We start from the raw sequence: 15,500 nt of genomic DNA on the forward strand, positions 1-15,500 counted from the left end.
TATATATATTTATAATGGTGATATCCTCTTGTTGGACTGACCCCTTTTTCATTATGTAATGTCCTTCTTTATCTCTTGTTACTTTCTTTGTTTTAAAATCTATTTTGTCTGATACTAGTACTGCAACCCCTGCTTTTTTCTCCCTGTTGTTCATGTGAAAGATCTTTCTCCATCCCGTGACTTTTAGTCTGTGCATGTCTTTGGGTTTGAGGTGAGTCTCTTGTAAGCAGCATATGGATGAGTCTTGCTTTTTTATTCATTCTATTACTCTGTGTCTTTTGATTAGTGCATTCATTCCATTTACATGTAGGGTGATTATTGAAAGATATGTACTTATTGCCATTGCAGTCTATATATTTGTGGTTACCAAAGGTTCAAGGTTAGCTTCTTTACTATCTTACCGTCTAACTTAACTCGCGTATTGAGCTATTATAAACACTGTCTGATGATTCTTTATATCTCTCCCTTCTTATTCCTCCTCCTCCATTCTTTATATATTGGGTGTTTTATTCTGTGCTCTTCTGTGTTTCCTTTGACTGCTTTTGTGGGTAATTGATTTTATTTTTTGCCTTTAGTTAGTATTTGGTCTGCTTTCTTTGCTGTGATTTTATTTTCTCTGGTGACATCTGTTTAGGAGTGCTCTTATCTAGAGCAGTCCCTCTAAAATACCCCGTAGAGGTGGTTTGTGGGAGGCACATTCCCTCAACTTTTGCTTGTCTGGGAATTGTTTAATCCTTCCTTCATATTTAAATGATAATCGTGCTGGATACAGTATTCTTGGTTCAAGGCCCTTCTGTTTCATTGCATTGAATATATCATGCCTTTCTCTCCTGGCCTGTGAGGTTTCTGTTAAGAAATCTGATGATAGCCTGATGGGTTTTACTTTCTGGTGACTTTTTCCTCTGTCTAGCTGTCCTTGTCCTTTAAACTTTAAAACTCTGTCCTTGTCCTTGATCTTTGCCATTTTAATTATCATGTGTCTTGGTGTTATCCTCCTTGGGTCCCTTCAGTTGGGAGTTCTGTGTGCTTCCGTGGTCTGAGCAACTATTTCCTCCCCCATTTTGGGGAAGTTTTCAGCAGTTGTTTCTTCAGATACACTTTCTCCCCCTTTTTCTCTCTCTTCTTCTTCTGGTACCCCTATAATGCGGATGTTCTTCCGTTTAGATTGGTCACACTGTTCTCTTAATATTGTTTTATTCCTGGAGATTCTTTTAACTCTCTCTGCATCAGCTTCTCTGCGTTCCTGTTCTCTGGTTTCTATTCCATTAACGGCCTCTTGCATCTGGTCCATTCTGCTTTTAAGTCCTTCCAGAGATTGTTTTATTTCTGTAGTCTCCCTCCCTACTTTGTCCATTAGCTCTTGCATTTTTCTCTGCAGCTCCATGAGCATGGTTATGACCTTTATTTTGAATTATTTTTCAGGAAGATTGGTTAGGTCTATCTCCCCAAGCTCCTTCTCAGGGGTTGTCTCTGTTAGTCTGGTCTGGATCAAATTCTTCTGCCTTTTCATGGTGATAGAGGTAGTTGTGGGGAGCTGGCATGTGTGTCAGCCGGGAGAACGTCCCTTCTTGCTGGTTTGTGGCCTTCCTCTCCTGGGAGAATGGCGCCGCCTAGCAGCTTGTACTGGGCAGCTGCACAGATATGAGGCCTGCTGCTGTGGGCGTGGCCGCTCTGCCGGCAGGGAGCAGGCGGGAGGCTGTTTATTGCCGTGAGGGGCCTCAGAGCTGCGCTGCCGCCCAGGGGGTTCGGGCGCCCGGAGTTCCCCGGGATTCCCAGCTCCTGGGCTGATTGCACCGGGACGCTTCTGTCCAGCTGTGAGGCTCCTGTTAGGGTTAGAACATTTTAAGGGCTGAGAATATTCACTGTTTTTCTCATTCAATGAGAACACACTTTGTGTTACAGATCTTAATCCTCCTCACAGCTGATGAGTTGTGGATAATCATCACACCTACTTTACAGAAGATGATGATGGAGTTCAAGGAGGGGAAGTTAATGTCCTGACTGCTGGGCCCCGGCCTGCCGTTCCACTCTCATCATCTATCACTCTCCTCTTCTCCACTACAGTCTAGCTAACTGCTTTCTTTCTAATCCTCACAGAAGCCAAACTTGGTCTTACTACATGGTCTCTGTACCTTCTCTTCCTTCTACCTAGAATGCTCTTTCCACATATCTTTCCAGGGCAAAGTCTTCATTCTGCTCTCAGCTGAAATGTCACCTCCTCAGGGAGGCCCTGCATGATCCCAGCTCAGTCACTTACTGTCCCATCAGCTGGTTCTCACTCTCCACCCAGAACCCAGCACTGTATTTTGTGCTCATGTATTTGATTAGTGTCGGTCTCTTTCAGTGCGCTGTGAGCTCAACAGAAGCAGTGGCCTCATTCTTGAGGGTCTTCCTGTATCTTTCCACCTAGGACAGTGCCTGGCACAAAGTCCAGCTTCAGGGAACATTTGTTGACAAAAACAAGATGCTTCATTGACTGCCTAGGACCCTATGTGCCTATGTTCCCATCCTTTCCCTTCCTCCACCAGGGACAAGCTCAAGGCCACCCAGACCTCTGGAGGGTGCCATTCACACAGCAATAATGTACAGATTTACTGAGGGCTCTGTGGTCGTCTTTTCCTCCGTATTCATTCATTCAAATATATAGTTACTGATCGCACTAAATTCACATTGGTTAGTGGTATAGATACAGTGGAGAAGAGAAACGTGTTTCTATATGGCAAATTTTAAATTTGCAAACAAAAATAAAAATAGAAAGCAGGGAGTTGTCAAAAAAACACGATTGCAATACCTGTTCATTACTATTTGCTCTACTGTTCTCCCCCCTCTCCTCTCCCTTTCCTCTCCCTGTCTTCCTGCGACCCCCCACATCCAGCCTTTGCCGTCACTGACAAGTGCCCCACTGACAAGGATCCTGCCCTGTCTCTCCCCTACCCAGTGAGCTAGAGCTGCTTTGCCCTGGTTTGCAAAGGCCTATTGTTAAATACTTAGGACATTTCCAGGCTTCTTGTAGAACTATTGGTAGCTTAAGACGAGACAATGTAGGAGTATTTACGCCACAGAAATAGGCCAAGACACGAGGCTGGGTTTGCTGATGCTCTTCTCTGAAAATGTGGTTTTCTCGCACACGCTGTTCCATCTCCTTCTGGCAAATACACTTGGTTTGGTCAAAGCATAGCCCAAGTCTTGCATAAGTATTTAGTCAGCCTCCAGCCCCCTCCTGGGTGGAGGCAAGTGGAGACCCTGGTCCTAGTTGTGCTGGGAGGGCAGAGGAAAGAGCCCAAGAGTAGTTCCTGAAAACCCAAGGAAAAGGTGAGCAATATAGGCAGGAAAGATGAAGAAGAAGAAGTAGGACTCCGGCGGGCAGAGGTTAGGGGAGCAGGAACACAGGGAGAGGCCAATGCCCACCGCACAGTGTCCTCACAGGTGGTTGGGCCACTTCCCCACCTTGGGCCAGAAGGTGGCCAGGTTCCTATGAGGGATGAGGAAACTGCCCTCTCAAACCCCGCTGAAACTGATGGCGGGCTCAGGAGGAAGGCGGGCTGGGCAGCCGGAGCTGTGGGGCTGGGGGCCAGGAGGCCTCATTTTCTGTCTGTGGAGGGGCTGGGGGCTGGGCTCCTGGGTAGGAGAAGGGGGAAGGGCCCAGATTTCTTGGTCTTTAAGCCCTTGAGACTCAGGGTGGGCCCAGGCCTCCTTTAGCAAGGCCTCCCTTCCCCACCCTTTCCTGGGCTGCCCTGGGTGAGGCTAGATATAAAGGGTTTAGTTTCCTGGGAGAAAGAGCAGGTTGGAGAGTTCCCAGCAGCCCTGACCATGAGCCCTGCCCTGCTGCCCCTCCTGGGTGCCGTCCTCATGTGGCCTGGTGAGTGAGGACCCCCTCCTTAGGGAGGGCATTTCCCTGCAGGATGCACTAAGATGGATCTGCCCTTCCCATCTCAGGAGTGCAGGACCTGACCTATCAATAGGGGACATTCGAGGCTCTGGAATATACGTCCTGAATGCCCCTCCAGTGGACGGCTGGCCAGAGAGTCTGTGAGGGAGATGAAGGTTGTCAGGACACGCTTGTGCTTATTGAGGATGGTGAGAAGGCCCCTTGGACCCCACGCCAGAGTCCCCTCTGCTGGGCAGAGACCTCCCTGTCCCTTACCGGTCCCACCTGCCTTCTGCGCAGGCCTCAGAGACCCCTGTCCTCATTCCCAGAGCTGTCCGCCTCCCCAGCAGGGGCCCCCCTGTGGGTGCCCAGCTGCCTCCTCTCCAGCCTCTCAGCGCAGGCCAGGATGCAGAGCCTCCCTCCAGGCCACACGAGGGCTAGTCCCAGTGGCATGTTCCCGTCTCCCCATCCAGGACCTCTAGTGTACATAGTGCTCACCAAGGGCTGCACCCAGGCCACGGATCACGAGGCCCACATCACCAAGCAAAACCCAGGCCCCGGCGTGTCTGTCATCTCCTACACCCGCGTGTGCCGCCAGGATGCCTGCAATGACCTCCCCACCACCCTCCTCTCTGGGACCTGCCCTCCCCCACAGGTGCCCAGGGAGCAAGGGGAGGGGAAGGGGCCGTCAGGGGGGCAGAACCCGGGCTGAGGGTTGAGGTCCTTGTGCCCCTGCCTCCGTCCCGCCCACGCTCCCTGGACTCCCTCCCTGAGTGCACCTCCTGTCAGTCCTGAGCCCCCACCAGCGCTGACACCCTGATGTCCCACCAGCTGCTCAGACTCCACCCACGGCCCTGGTGTCTGCGCCCATTCTCTTGCCTTTGGGTTTGGTTCACTCATGTGCTATTTAGGGTTTGGGTGTCCTCTTCCTCGGCAAATTGTTCTGTAACTTCCCGCTGTCCTGTCTTTGATCACAAATTGGATTTGGGGTGATGTGTAGATCCTCTGTGCTCTGTGGAATAGTTCGTGACCTCGGGTTACCAGTTTCATGGACTGTTCAGTGGCACTCGGGGTGAAGCCTTGCTTCCTCCCACAGTGTGCCTCCCCGTGTGTCCCCCCATATGAGTCCCAGGTGCCCCTCCCCAGGCCTCCTGTCCCCTCCCTCTCTGCCCCTCCCCAGTCAGCCGTCCTTAATGCCCAGCTTGAGGCCAGCAGGACAGGAGCCCGAGGTGGGCACTCGGGGGTGGAATAGGGAAGCTGATTCTTGGGCCAGCAAAAGGCAGGTGGGGAAAAGGCCCCCAACCCCAGTCCAGAGCCCTCAGCCCTCCCGTCCAGTCTCACCCCCAGTCCCAGTATCCGTGAGGTGTCTGGTCTGCTTATCCCCACAAGCTGTAGGCCTGCCAGAGAGGAGACCTGCCCAGCTGGGACCACCCACTGCTGCAGTGGGGAGCTGGGGTTTATCGGAGGTCAGCCAGGATTCAGGTCCCTGCGGGCACTAACTGGGGCAGGGGAAGGGTTCTGAGGACCAAGATCAGCCTTGGGGAGGGGGACCGCTGAACCTGGGGCCTGGGGGAGGGCGGGCCTGGCTCCAGGTGCTGCGGCCCCTGCGGAGGGTTAGATGGTCCCAGGGGCAGCGGCTCCCTCTTTCCCTCTCTCCTCTTCCCACAGGGGGCATCGGAACCAGTGTCAGCATCCAGGGATGCGTGCCTCAAGAAGGCTGCAACTTGTTTAAAGGGACTCAGCATATCGGGCCCTTGGTAATGATTGAGAACTGCATTCCTAGAGGTGAGGACCTGACAAGAAGCCGGGCCGTGACCCCAGTGCAGCCGGGCTCGGGCCCCTGGAGAAGGCCTGCCCTCAAACCCATCCCGAGGCCAGCACCCACATGTCACTTAGACGCGTAGGCAAAGGGCAGGATGCTCCCAGTGGGCACTTCTCCAGGGGTGCCAGGAGGTGTCCAGCTGAGGGGCAGGGTGAGGCATGTGGCCCAGGGGACAGGTAAATAGGACAGAGCCCAGCGTCCCGGTGGGAGGGCAGCGGGAGCAGGGAGGAGGGCAGAGGGGCACAGGGGGCCGGATGCCCCACCCTTTGGTGCCCGAGCCAGTCCAGGAGCTCTTGCTCCTGGCTTCAGACTGGGAATCCCTCAGTGCTGCTGGTCCTGCCTCTCCTCACCCCTGACTTGGGTAACTCTGGGCCTCCACTTCCCTTCTCCTGCTCCCACCACAGCTTCATCCCCACCCAGGGGACTGGCTGCCCCAGCAGGCCTGCTGCTGGGGATAGAAGACCAGAGAGAGAATCAAGGGCCTCACTGTGACAGGGAAAGCAGCAGCCAAATGGGGACACCGGGAGGGCCCCCAATACCTTGTACACCATGCCATACCCACACAACAAACATCTACCACATAACACCACACACACAACTGCTCACAGGCCATACACACACACTACTCAGCAGACAAGCGTACCAGGCACATAACACATACCCCATACTACCCCAAACCCCGACAAATGGAGAGAGGCAGCCATTCCGGGGGATGGGAGAACGGCTCCTGCCAAGGAAATGGGATGTGGGAAGGCCCGGTGCAAGAGCTCAGATTGCCCAAAACAGGCCAAGGCGGGAGCCCATTGAGGAAGCACCGAGGCCTGGATCGTGGGCAGCCTTGACTGTCCTCCTGTGGACGTTGGCAGTTGTTCCAGGAGAGCGGTGGGGTGAAAGTTTGGGCGAGCACAGCCTCCCAAAAAAGCCTGTGTCTGGATTGGAAAGATGCGGTTCCTCGCTGGGCTCTTACTGAATGGGCTCTGGGGATCATTACTTCTCTGAGCCTCTTTCTGTGAGTTCAGGGAGGATGGGATGATCCAGACAGCTGGGGGCAGGGCAGTATATGCAGAGGCCCTGGGGTGAGCGAGCGCCTGCTGTGTGTTGAAGGAAGAGTGCAGAGGCCAGAGTGGCTCCAGCAGTGTCACCAGGAGAGCAGAGCAGGGTGTGGATGGAGAGGTAGTGGTGCCCAAGCAAGGAGGGCCTAGGGGCCATTTAAGGACTTAGAATTTTTATTCTGAGCGGAATGGGGAGCTACTGGAGGTTTCTGAGCAGAGAGAGGTGAATCGCCTTACCTTTTCTGAGGATCCTTCTGGCTGCTTGGTGGAGGACAGAGCTTGGGGAGGTGGGAGAGGGTGGGACACCCACAGGGAGACTCGGGACGAAGCACCTTAGAACCAAGGGGTTTGGGACCCTGGAGGAAGCCGCGGACGTAGTTCATAAGTGGTTCCAGAAGTATGTTGCAGTTTAAGCCAAGGATCTGCTGATGGGTGCAACGTGGGGTGTGAGGGAAAGGGACTGTCAAGAGCTCCAGCAGTTTCCATGAGCAAGTGCAAGAAGGAGGTGTTGTGGCCCAAATGGGGAAGATGGGGGCTGGGGAGCGCGCCCCAGGCTCGGGCCAGTTTGTGGTCTGTGAAGTGGGGAAATGAGTGGTCACCTTCATGGGGCTGTTGAGAAGGTCACACGTCTGCAGCTGGTACATCTCGGTGAGGAGCTTCTGCACCGGGGCACGCCTTCCTGGGGCTCATGGGGGGACCTTCACAAGGTCCCAGCTCACGGGTTTGCGACTGCGCTCCTGAGGCCCACAGGGGCCGAGGAAGCCGAGGCTGGTCATCCGCCCGTCTGCCCATCACTCACCCTAGGAACCAGAATGCCAGTTCTGAGCCCAGCTCTGCCAGAGACTAGTGGTGGGGCATTGGGCAAGCACCGTAACCGTCCTCTGCCTCTGTTTCCCATCTTGAAAATGGGCACGACGATGGGAGTGGCTGTGAGGAATGACGGAGTCCAGGTGAAGTGAGCCCCTTGGGAGGCTTATATGGGCTAAGCCAGGGAGCGGGACAGCTGGGCACCGAGGAAGTGCCCAGTGCACATGTGGCAATGGAGTACTTCTGTTAGGAATATAGCGATTCCCATTAAAAGAAATATATGGCATGAAGCTACCTTCCTCATTGTCCTCATTGGTGAGGACCTTGATGCCCGGAAAGGGGAGCAGAGTTAGTCAGACTCAGGCTCAGAAAGAGCCACAGTTTCTCTCATCCCAAAGGCAGAAGCAGCCTTCCTCCAGTAGCATCAGGTAAAGTTCTCTGCGGGTGTTTGAACAAAAACAGCCTAAAGGATGGGAGTGGAACTCTGCCTTCCAATGTTTTATCAATGTGAGATTAGGGGACACTGGGGCCAGGTCACCAGGACTGCAACCCAAGGATGTGATCACCTTTCCAAGCATGACACCAGGAAGGACAGACGTGGCTGGGCCCTTGGCTGGAACAGGCCCTGGTATTCCTCCTCCTCAGGTTTACTGACCTGTCACCAGGGAAACATGCAGTGGACTCATCACAACCTGTCTCATGAACCTGTCAAATGGCCCCACAGAGGCAACAGACCTGTGATATTGCGGAGGTGTGTCAGGAGACGCTTCTGCTCATAGATGTAGGTGAGTTCGCTGTACAAGCCTGGGGTCTCCCCACCCTGGATTCTGTCCCATGCATTTCCTGCCTGATTCCCCTTAGGCCAGGAGTTCTAAGCCCAACTCTTGCTCTTATGTGCTTCAGTTTCCCAGCCTGAAAACAGGGCAAGGTGATGGCAAGAATACCTCCTGCCTGGCTGGGTGATGGTGAGGATAGAGGGGCCGGTCCAGGGGAAGGGCTGAGCACAGAGCCACCCACCAGAGTAACCTCGGGGAAGTACACCTTCACTCAAGGTTACTGAGCACCTAATGTATGGAGGGCATGTTGTAGGCACTTCAGATCCCACTGTGCCTGCGTCGTTGCAGCTTTAAGCACAGGGGATAGCAGAAAACAGCAAAGAACCAAGACGTAAGATATGGATGGGCAGGTGAGAGCTGTAGAGAGAGATGCAGCAGGGAGGGAAAAGGGAGAGTGAGATGAAGGTTGTGATTTGAAAATGGGTACTCGGGGCTCACTCCGAAGGTGACATTTGAGCGACACCGTGAGAGGTGGCAGAGCTTGCGGAGGACTCAGGCACCGGCCCCAGCCTGGACCCCACACTCAGCAGGACCTGGGCTCTTGTAATCAGGGATGCTGAGCCCACCCTCTGCCTGCCTGCTGGTGATGAAGAACCTGGGGCTCGGCCTCCCTCCCAATCCAGCTTTTGCCGTCTCACCCTCAGGACACACGTCACTCATCCTGGGGAGCAAAGGCTGCAGCTTGGACCAGATGGAGCATGCCCCCACTATCTCCATACACTCGGGGCCGCCTGGCATGCTCATCGCCTCCTACGCCCAGCTCTGCTCCTCTGACGGTTGCAACAGGGCCAACAGTACCAGCATCCTGCTGAATTCCCTCCCCCATCCAGGTATGGGATCCCAGAGGGACGGCTGGGGCCAAGGACAGAGTGATGGGCCCCAGAGTCACAGACTCCAAGGTTCAGGGTAGGTGGCTGCACCTGGGAGCAGAGCTGTGCACCCACAGCTTTCTCTCTGCTCCCCAGCTGTGCCTGCCCCAGGAGACCTGCAGTGTCCTGCCTGTGTGGAGGTCTCTGGGACCTGTGCAGAAAATTCTAAAAATGTCACGTGTCCTATGGGCACCACTCAATGTTACAGTGGCTACATTCGTCTCAATGGAGGTGAGTACTGAAGGGCAGGTTCCAAAGATAAAGGTGTTGGGGTCCTGGATTCACTGGTTCTGAGGTGCGAGGGTGCATGAGGCCCTGACTCATGGGTTTGTGGGTGGAGGGGGCTGGGAACCCAAATGTCTAGGTCTCAGGGAGGAGGGGACTGAGAGTCTGGTCTCCTGGTCTGAGGCTGGAGGGGGAGCGTCTGGGACTCCCAGGCCATAGGAGGTTCAGCGGCCCACTTTGAGTCCTCTCTGACTCAGTGTTCACTCTCTAGGTGGGGCGTCCTACACAGTGAACGTTCAGGGCTGCATGACCCAGCCTTCTGGCTCCTTGTTGAACCATACCTGTGATATTGGGGTCTTCTCTGTACATGAGAGTTCTGATGGGAATGAAACTCTCCCCCAAGCCAGAGCTTCCCCTCCCCTCTATTTGGCTTGGGCTGTTGGCCTTGGTGTATTTTTAGCCCTTTGGTATGGGGAACCCTCCGTGTTGAACCTATTTCCAGATGATTCTTAGCCCCTGCCACACCTCTGCACCCAACCCTCCCTTGAACTCATAACGGGACCAGCCTTGGATGCTGAATTATTTCCCAGTCCTCTCCATGTATTATTATCCCCACCCACACCCACACACTTTATGACCTGATAACCACTTAGGGAGGGGCTTGGGAACATTGAACTTGCCCTATGGACATTCAAGCAGTGGCCACCTGTGTCTGATAACACACCATCCTTTCCCCCAACACAGGGTTTCTCTACGTGAGGGGAGGGCAGGGCACCCAGAGATCTAAGAGTGGGTCAGGTCGCCAGCCTTCCCCTCTGCACTGGCTCTGTCCCCCTTCCTACAAGTTCTACCAAGCCACTTTAAGAAAGAAAATCACTTCCTGGCTTATTCTTCCTGCCACCGCCTCCTCCCTTCTCAGTCACGTATCTTCAGCTGCCTGGATACATTTCTTTGCTTCTGTTTTTTCACCTTCCACTCACCCTTCCTTGCCCGCTTTCCATCGCCCCCTTCTCGAACATTCCTCTTACCAAAGTCACCAACATCCTCTTCCATTGCTACACTTGCCCGGTGCTCCTCAGGCTGGTGTTGCGGCATTTGACCCAACACTGTACTTTCCTGGCATCAGCCCCCTAAGGGTAAATGCAAATCAAAAAGGAAAGAAAACTTCATCTTCCCTGGCACAAAAAGGGAAAGAGATCCCCCTTTATTTCAGAGCATTTTCTATAGAAAATGTATCATTGAACTTCTTTCTCTATCTCTGAGAGGTGTATGGAAATCTTTAAAAAAATTTAAATAGCCTCTTGCCAGCTCTGAAATGTAATGGCAAGGAAGGTCCCACCCCTGTCTCCCGGTGGGGGGGGGGGGGGCAGGAGCCTGAGTCAGGCGGGCCCCTCCAAGTTGCAAAACTATCTGCATCAAAATATGAGAAGTTCATTTTTCCTTTGGAGAAAGCCAATTCGCTGACACAGGCGGCCACCCCATTACCAGGTGAATTTAGGATGAAGTACGGGTGACAGATGGTGCTGTCCAGTCCTCTTACTTGAGGACTAGCTGTTGTTTATCTTGACAGCGTGTGTGTAATGGCTTCTGTCTGCCTGGCCACATAGGGGTCAGCTTTCTTTCTGTCTTTGTAGTTCTTAGTGGATCGCCTGTGATGCTCATCCCATTCTGGCTTTAATGCTCAGTCAGTCATACAACTGCCTTTGATTCCCTCTTCTACCTGTGTGGAGGGTTTGGGGGTTGAGAGGCGCCTTTCCTTTTAATCACATTCTCCTGGCACCCCCAACCTGGTGAATTTGGAAGACATCATCCTGCCCGTCACTCCTGTTTTCAGCTGCTTCACCAACCTTTAAATGTGGCTGTTCCCCAGGGTCTGTGCCGGCTCCTTCCTCTCACTGCCCACAAGCCCCCCACTCCCCGTTCATGACTTCTCTTCCATAAGCACGTGCCTCTCAAGTCTCCAGCTCTTAGCAGGACCTGGCTCCTGAGCTCCAGGCCTGGATGTCCCGCTCCCTGTTGGACATCGCCACCTGGAGGGCCCAGGGGAAATTCTCATGATGGGCACAGTTCGTGTTCTAGCTGCCCAGCACGTAAAGGACTCTGCTGTATTTGGGGAGTTTTCTACCTCTCCAAGGTAAAAGCCAGAAAATATTAAAAAAGAATGGACTTGGTCGCTAAAGGGGAGAGGTGGGGGAGGACGGGTGGGAAGGGAGGGAGAAGGGGATTGTGGGGTATCATGTTTGGTGCACATGGTGTGTATGGGGTCATGGGGAAGACAGCATAGCACAGAGAAGACAAATAGGGACTTTGACATCTTCCTACACTGATGGACAGTGACTGAAATGGGGTAGGGGGGGACTTGATAGTAAGGGTGAATGTAATAACCATGTTATTTTTCTTGTGAAACCTTCATAAGAGTGTATGTCAATGATACCTTAATAAAAATAAATTAAAAAAAGAAAGAACAGACTAAGCATGATTTAACTTTTTGACAAAATTTGTCACTGTTTAATAAAGCTGAGGATACACATACCTTAATGACCCAGCAATTCCATCCCTAGCTATATACTGTACAAAAATGCACACTTAGGTACAAAGAATTTGTATCAGAATATCATAGAAGCTGTCTTTGTAAAAACGTTTGTGAAAACAACCCCTCCACCACAGCATGGAAAGCAAATTAGAAAATACCTTTATATTAATGAAAACAAAAATACAATATACCCAAACTTATGGGACTGGGCAAAAGCACTATTAAGAGGGAAATGTGTACCAATCAATGCCTACATTAAAAAAAAAAATGATCTGAAATAAAGACCCTAACATGAACACCTCAAGGATCTATAAAAAGGAAAACAAACTCGTCACAGCAGGCCTGACCCGTGCCAGCCTCGCTGAACCCACAGTCCTCTCGCTCTCCAAGCTCCCACACTGGACGCCGTCAGCCCCTCCAGCCAGCCAGACATCTGCCCACCCGAAGACGGGTCCCTCTGCAGGCAGCTCCTTCCTCCACAGCTTCCCTCCTTCAAGGGGCAAATGTTCACTCACATTCCTGGTCTTGCCAGAAGGTCCCTTTCTCAGGGGTGCTCCATGCACCTCCAGATCAGGTGAGACTCCATTCCATGCTCCGGATGCTCCAGACACTTTCCCTCCATGGCCCTTCTCCCCATTATAATTAACTCCTCAGTTCTGTGATTCTGTGAGTGCAGGGCCCAGGTGTGTCCTGTTCTCTGGAGTTCCCAGTGCCTGACACGTCACAGATGCTCAGTAAATAACCGTTAAATGGATGAGAAACCGTATACTGGAAGCATGTCACCACCTGTGTGACACCCGGGGAGAGACCATGTTCCCTGAGACCCAGGGGCCCTGACCCCAGCCTGGGAGGCCAGCAGGTGCCTGCCAATGTCCCAGGGAAGGGCCTTTATGTCTTGTAGAGTCACAAGGGAGGATGGGGGCTGCACAACAGTGAGGGCTCAATGCACATTCATTCCCAGAAAATGGGCCCCCCTCCCCACCTCTTCCTTGGAGTGACTGACCTCCCACGAACTCAGGCCCTCCACCCCAGGGGGAATTATCACCACGGGAGGTCAGAGCCTCACCCTGACCACATAGGCCACGCCCCATCCTGGGGGTCCCTGTCTGTGGGGACACCAGCTGTGGTTCCCTGAGGATCCTGGGGAATAAGGGGAATGTCCCTTGCAGGATGGGACAGGAGAACCCAGGGTCTGCCTTTTTTTTTTTTTTTTAATAACAGATCAGTTTTAATTCTAGCACCTGAAGGGTACGCTTTATAAACTTCATGGGACTGTTGTGCACATTCAATAAAGTGACAACTGTGCAATACCACAGTATCTTCACAATCAGAAATGTACTTTTGAATTATTTAAACACAATCCACAGAATACTGTCAATTAAAAGTCTTATACTTACTGCTTAGTCGGGGATATCTAAGTGACTTCAGATTCTCATCCTGTTGTACTCTACGGGGAAGATGTCTTGAGTAGGTATGTGACTGACCAAAGGTGGGTACAACCAGGGCCAGAACAGCAAGCCAAGTTCTACCACAGTTTCTGTAGTTTTCACTTTTCTTTTTCTTTGTCAGTTAAAAGTGAACAGTGAGAATTAAATAGTTATCTGTACATATACACAAGGTATGCTGTGAAAACATTTGCTTACACCCAGCTGGCCCCTTTCTCACCCTACATTCCTCTCTGACCTGCCTGCTGGGAGTCTCCTCCCAGAGCATTTAAGATCAGTGGGAAGACCTTGGTAACCAGCTCTGTTTCTGTGTTCAAAGGGAAATAATCCCTTGGGTTTGGGGACTCTTGGGGCTGTGTGTATGGTGTGGACAGAACCAAGGTCAGGACACAGCAGAGGTCACGCTGGGGTGGGTGGGCGAGCTGTCCTCTCAGGGGGAGGGGTTTTCCATCAGCCTTGTTATCCACAGTGTGGTTATCAATGTGACCAGCATCCTCTGGTGGTTATTAAAGACACAGAATCCGGTCCCCCCAACACCTGCCGAGTCAGAATCTGCTTTGGAACAGGGTCTGCACAGCCTCCCTGAGCGCAGGAGAAGGGGACGGGGTGTCACGCGCCACACATCACGGGGCCTCAACCCGGCTCAGCATCTACGTCACCGGCACAGCTCCTAAGGCAGCATTTCTAAGGTTGTCACCTGGGCATATGAAAGTGTTTTCAAGTCGCACGGATGATTTCGATGAACAGCGGGGACATAGTGCGACAAGAAGTCCTGATGTAGCCCCCAGGCTCCTGCTCTGGAAAAGCCTGATGTGGAGGTGTGAGGACTGAGGGGAGGCTGACTGTGCGTCCAAACCAACAGTACAGGCTTGTGCTTATCCATCAAGGGCGTGCTTATCCATCAAGGGCGTGCTTGTGTGAGTGTGAGAGTGTGTGTGTGTGGTGGGGGGGGAGTCACAGATGAAGAGGAAGAGGCCTCAGAAATCCCCCAGCCAGATGTAGTCAATGGGGAGCGGAACCACGTGGGAGGCAGGGCTGAGGGGCGGGGAGAGGGAGGGTGTCGGGCTAGACCCCGCCCCCAGCCCACGTGACCCCGCGAAGCGCTCCACCCCAGGAGGACAGAGGGAGGAAGGCAGGCAGAGCCGGCACTTGGGGACGGCAGTGGTCCGAGCGGTTCCGGAGCAGGAGCTCTTCTCAGAGAGGCAGGGACAGACCGGCAGCGGACACCCTGGCGCCCCCCACAGCCCCTGCCCCCCGAGGGCTGGTTCCGTGGCAGGGGCTCCTGCTGGCAGGTGAGAGGGGACGATTCCCGGGGAGAGGGCGGCGGGATGGGAGACAGAGAGCGGCTGGGGTCTCCGGGGGAGGACAGGGCTCCGAGAGGGGCAGCGGCTTCCCTCTGCGCCTGAGCGGAGAGGACAGGGGCACAGGGGCGGGCGGGGCTGCGGCTCAGCAGCAGGAGGGTTCATGGTCCGGAAGTGGTCAGAGGCAGGGAAATCTCAACTGCTGTGAGGTTTACAGGTTATTCATCTCTGAGTATTGAATTATGAAAACTGAGAAGAAAAATAACAATCTGAGGTAACACTAAAATTAAAATAAAACCACAACCAAAGGCTAATAAATATCGCCCTTTCTCACCAACCTCAGATTTTGTCATATAAACGCCAGGAGGGACACAGAAGGCCTGGGAACACTGATTCATTGCCGCCTGGGTACCTGCACCCTGTTCCCCCGCTGGGTGCAGCCAGATCAGGCGGGCCCTGCCTCCTGGGGCTCACGTTCTACGGGGAGGGAGGCAGACACGCAGGGAGATCTAGGATGTGCTGTCCAGGGCAGACAGGGCCGTGGAGGGAACAGAGCAGGGGCCGGTCAGAAAGTGGAGACGGAGGGTCTTTAGAGGAGATGGTCAGGGCAGGTGTCTCCCAAGGATGCCCTCAGTGTGTGTGGGACCCAACCGGACAGACACTGGGAAGAGCATTGGAAACAGAGGGGCCGAGGGGCTGAAGTCATGGTGGTCGTGCTCCTGACCTTGACCAGTAGGAGACA

General features: G+C 53.3%; 1 protein-coding gene across 1 annotated transcript in view; it reads left to right on the top strand.

Moving 5' to 3' along the window:
- Window positions 1–14,411: 14,411 nt before the first annotated feature.
- The window catches only part of LOC130681157 (lysM and putative peptidoglycan-binding domain-containing protein 2-like), a 123,698-nt gene continuing 122,609 nt past the window's right edge, over window positions 14,412–15,500 (top strand). The window contains exon 1 of the mRNA XM_057493548.1: window positions 14,412–14,749. The gene's annotated coding sequence lies outside the window, so the exon portion shown is untranslated. The remainder of the gene's footprint in view (window positions 14,750–15,500) is intronic.

The sequence above is a fragment of the Manis pentadactyla genome, chromosome 15, assembly GCF_030020395.1.
Source record: "Manis pentadactyla isolate mManPen7 chromosome 15, mManPen7.hap1, whole genome shotgun sequence".
Lineage (NCBI taxonomy): Eukaryota > Metazoa > Chordata > Mammalia > Pholidota > Manidae > Manis > Manis pentadactyla.